Source organism: Nematolebias whitei, chromosome 17 (genome assembly GCF_014905685.2).
Source record: "Nematolebias whitei isolate Nwh7 chromosome 17, NemWhi1, whole genome shotgun sequence".
Taxonomy (NCBI): Eukaryota; Metazoa; Chordata; class Actinopteri; order Cyprinodontiformes; family Rivulidae; genus Nematolebias; species Nematolebias whitei.
The window spans coordinates 16,909,625-16,914,971 of record NC_056514.1 but is presented as its reverse complement, the minus strand read 5'-3'; positions in this window follow the sequence as shown (position 1 = coordinate 16,914,971).

Genomic DNA, 5,347 nt, shown 5'->3' with positions numbered 1-5,347 from the left:
GCTTCCTTCAAATTCTTGAGATCTGATGATCCCAAACATCAAAACTGTTTCAGATTGGACAAATCAGGCTCACCTTGTTTCTGGACTGGCCTTCCTGAAGGCCTTAAAGCTTGTGAACAGTTGCGTGGCACAACACCACCTCCAACATCCTCCAGAGTCAGAAGCTCGATGATGGAAACAGCAGGTGTGGTCCAAAAAAGAACCTTTAAATAAAATCAATGAAAACCTCAGATGATCATGACATATTTGAGGAGAAGATGCATATCTTTTGGCATAACCCTTGAAGAAACAAGTCATGTTGCAACATTTTCTTTTCTTTTATTTTACCAGTGTGGTTTAATTTATGTGAGCTTTAAATTCTGCTTCATTTGAACTCTGAGAGGAAACAGCCCAGTTCTGCCAGTGAGGAGCTGCAGAGATCCTGTGTATGTGTATGTGTGTGTGTGTGTGTGTATGTGTGTGTGTGTGTGTGTGTGTGTGTGTGTGTGTGTGTGTGTGTGTGTGTGTGTGTGTGTGTGTGTGTGTGTGTAAAGAGTCAGGGACTCACTAGAACCCAGACTCCAGTGTACCACAGTGTGCTCCACATGGAAACACAACAGCAGCTAACATTTCTCACAGGTTGATATTTGTCCATGAAAGCAGCACTTTGAGTCCTAAACACTGACATAAGATCAGAACGCACGTTTGATTTACGGTGAGGCGGTTCTTCACCAGTGTACCGTACCGAGAGGGAAGGACAGAGCCTTGATGTAAAGAAGCACAGAACATGCTGGTCTGCACAACGAGGAGTTGTAAGGATGAGAAACTAGGCCAGAATAATTCTGTGTCCACCAAAAACAACCAAAAACAACCACAAAGAGCCCAAAACAACCCAAAACAGTCCAAAACAACCAAAAACAACCCAAAACAGCCAAAAACAACCAAAAACAGTCAAAAACAACCCAAAACAGTCCAAAACAACCAAAAACAACCCAAAACAGCCAAAAACAACCAAAAACAGCCAAAAACAACCAAAAAGAGCCCAAAACAACCCAAAACAGTCCAAAACAGCCAAAAACAGCCAAAAACAACCAAAAACAGTCAAAAACAACCCAAAACAGCCAAAAACAGCAAAAATAACAGCAAAAAAAACAACCAAAAACAACGATAAAACAACCAAAAATAACCCAAAACTGCCAAAAACAGCCAAAAACAACAACAACAAAAAAACAGCCCAAAACAACAACAACAAAAACCAGCCCAAAACAAAAAACAACCAAAAACAGCCAAAACAGCTAAAGACAACCAAAAACATACAAAAACAATGTTCCCTTACAGGAAACACTTGGAAAGATGTTTGATGCAGATCTGTCAGCTTTATCATGTCTGAACCTCAACATGACACTTTGGACACTTTCTAACTTTCACAGGAGTGGAAGATGTTAGAAGTTAATCATCTATCCATGCTATTGTTTGTGTGGCTCTTTGCAAAATATCTCATGAACCATACAGCCATTATCTTTACCCGCTTCTTTCTTTTCGGGTCACGGGGGTCACTGGTACGCATATCCAGCAGTCACTGTGTGAGATGCAGGGGACACCTGGACAGGTCTCCAGTCCATCACAGGGACACATAGAGACAAACGAGACAAACAACCATCTGATCCAGTTATTTGTGAACAGGTTTGTTTAACAAGCACGAATGTTTAAAAATTGTTACTCCGTCTATATATGAGAATGATCTCTTTGAGACATTTTTATCCTTTATCGATGGCATTCCTGATATTTACCATGTTTTCTTTTAATTAGTGACACCTTCTGTTCAGGAGGAGAACTGCAGCAGCTCTGTTACAAGCAGCAACAAACACTATGAATGTGCCTCAACTTGATCATGTGGTTAATACTGCAGGAAGAAAACATTTAAAAAGGAACAACAACCTTTACGTTATTATTTATACATCAAATGTGTTTAGCTGCTGAGAGCATCACAGCACTCATTTTTGTGTATTGTTTGTTTATTATGCGTCAGGTTTTATATAAGCATTTTAAAATTTAGCAATAAGACTTGTTTGTGAGAGCTATTTTTAGAGAATAAACATTTAGTTTAAATAACTGACAGAATATTTGTTTTGCTTTATTGTATTGCTTCTGTTGATCTACCTCATATTGAACTGCATTATTTTTAATATTCTTTTATCCACTGCATTGCTGATAGTGTATTGAGTGAACATTTCTTTTAATATAAAAAATAAATAAATAAACACAACAAAACTGTATTTTGACTTCATCCCAGTCAGCTGTTAGCTTGACTCCCTTCAGAGAGCTTCAACCTTTTATTCTGTTCATTCTAGTCACTTCCTGCTGCAGGTAAGATACTAACTGCTGACAACAACTCCACAGAGCCCCACAAAAAAAATAAAAATAAAAACTATCCCTTTAAGTTCAAAAGTCACTTTTTCAGGCTGTTCTCTGTGCTACTAAAACTTCTTTTATTTATTTATTTTAATCAGTCATGAGGACGACCAGCCTGACGCCACGTCATCACAGACGCAAGGACGGATAAAGATGCTATTGTTTTATTAGGGATCACAGATACAGTGAAGGTTGGGATTATGCAACGTCTTATCTGGCCTCGAGTGTATTCAAGAATGTCTGGGAGTGAAAGGAAATCCAGCCAGCCTCTTGCAGAGATGTTAACAAAGTTACTGCAGCAGAAATGAACGCAGACCAGAGGAGCCGTGTGAACGTAACACAACATCATCTAATGTAAAACTTCTCATAGTTTAGAGAATGTTCATCTTTACTTAAGACACTTGAGACCCTACTGTCCAGTTATTTCCTAGTCTAGATTGTTTGAGTTTAAATATATAATAATAAAAATGATGTTTTTAACTTTACAAAGGGTGCAGGTTTTTACAGGACTGGACCTCTAGCCCTCCGCCCTCAGACAGGACAGATGTCAGAGGGAGCATGTGATGACATGCAGGTTGTGTAGAAGGCCTTTGGCAGCCCAGCCAACAAGGTGGAGGATGTTCTGCACCACCTTCATGCTTCACACAAACCAGATCACCAACATGCTCATGGTTGTTGTCAGTCTTCACAACCTCCAGATAGATTGATGGTCGGAGGCGCAGAGGTTTGTGAGGAGAAAGACAAACATGACACCCGTCAACAGTGCAAGCTCCAGATGTTTGAAGCCACGAGTCGTAGTTTCTGTTGTAGTTGTAGTTGTAGCCTCTGAGTTGTAGTTTTTACTGTGTAATGTCCAAGTTATTATGGCATGAATTCTGTTTTTGGGGTGGAAATTTGTGTCTGGTCATCATGTGATATGGCAAACAGTACATGTTTTAAACATGGCAAAGAATTAAGAAATAAACTGGTAAAACAAAACAATCCATGTTTCTGATATTATTCAAACCAAACTGAAGCTAAATAAGTAGTTGGTCAGTGGAGATCCAAATGGAAATGCACATTAGACCCAACACACAGGAGTGAGGATGACGTCACCAAGCGGTATGTAGGCAGCTATAGGTTGATGAATGTGCAATTATTTGCATTTTGTTAAAATATAATACTTATCTATGGGTCACTTGAATGAAATGTCTAAAATATAATCCTAAAGAATGTTTTGGTGCAGTTTTATGAGCTGGCCCAACAACTAACCATGATCTTAAGGAGAAAAGACTTTTTTTCTTTCGCTATTTTACCTGCTCACTAGCAAAGTTCTTTTCCAGTTGGGATATCCAAAATACAGTTCAAGGTTTCCTCTTTTAGATGAAGTAAAGAAAAACAACAGTGGGATATAGAAACAAAATGGTTTCAGAATAATTTTCCATGGTTTATCCTGATTGACAAGACAAATCAATTTATATCTCTGGAACCACTTATGACACCAGGATGATCAAATATTACTGTAGCTTCTAAAGACAGGATTCTGAAAAGATTCGTTTGAACCAAATCTGACTCAATCTTCGGTTATTTTTTATTTTTTATTTTTATTAACATCACTGGAATAGAACTGAAATTTGTTCTAAATGTTCAAATTAAATCAAGAGCCACCAAAACACATGCCCAGAGAATTACTGAACTGTGGTAATTTGAAAAAAAACGATGATGAAGTGAACATTTTCAATTCAGATAAAAGAGCTGGCTTTGAATGTGCAACACGTCTCAGTTAACAGTAAAACACAAGCTGGACTTCACATAGCATCCTTGTTTTACTGACGAGGCTGAAAGAGGCTGAGAACGGTGGTTTGAGGTGGAGTGGAGGAGTGCTGCAGTATGATGATAGAAGAGTGAGGTGCCAGCAGAGATGGTGGGGGTGGGGGGTCAGTTGAGTGTGAAGGGTTTGATGACGAATGCATGCATGTGGGAAACGATGAATGACAGCTGCACTGCTCAGACTCTGAGCTTCAGTGTTGTGGATCCCCCCCCCCCCCCCACTTTAGGCTTCTGGATGTCATCTTTCATGTTTCTATAACCTTTTCGTTCACGTGTGAGGGAACAATGGAGTGTGAGACTGCAGATCGGTGCAGCTTTTGCAGTATTGCATACTATGTGCTGGTCCATTTTGGTGAAAAATGAACTGAGCTGTATGGTGAAGCTCTCTGTTTACCGGTCGGCCTACGTTTCCACCCTCACCTATGGTCACAAACTTTGGATAGTACGTGAAAGAGTGAGATTGCACATACAAGTGGTCAAAATGAGGTCTTTTTTTCCAGGATGCTAGCTGTGCTCTCTTTTAGAGCTATGGTGAGAAGTTCACTTATCTGGAACGAACTCATTGTGCAGCCGCTTCTCCTCCACATCAAAAGGAACCAGTTGAGGTGGTTTGAGCATCTGGCAAGCATGCTTCCTAGATGCCTCCCTTGTGAAAAATGTATGGTTATGTCAAACTGGGAGGAGACCCCTGGTAAGGATATGCTAAAGAGACTATTTTGCTTGGCCAGCTTAGAAACACCTTGGAGTCCTCCCAGAAGAGCTGGAAGAGATGTCTGTGGAATGAAATGTCTGGACTTCCCTTCTCAAGCTGCTGCCCGAAACCCAATTCCAGTACAAGAGGTAGACATTGGATGGATGGATGGATGGATGTACAGGTGCATGGAAGTTGGATGGATATTTGGAAGGAAGGATTGATTGGATGGATGGATGAATATTTGGATGGATTGGCTGGGTACATGGATATGAATGAATGGATGTGAGGATGGATCAGTGGATTGAAGGAAGGATGGATGGTGGATGGAAGGAAGGATGGATGGTGGGTGGATGGATGGATGAATGGATCTACAGACAGACAGACAGATTGTCATGTTCGGCCGTCAGGTGCGTTTGAACTCACGTGCAGGAGGATGACAGGAGGCTCGATGAA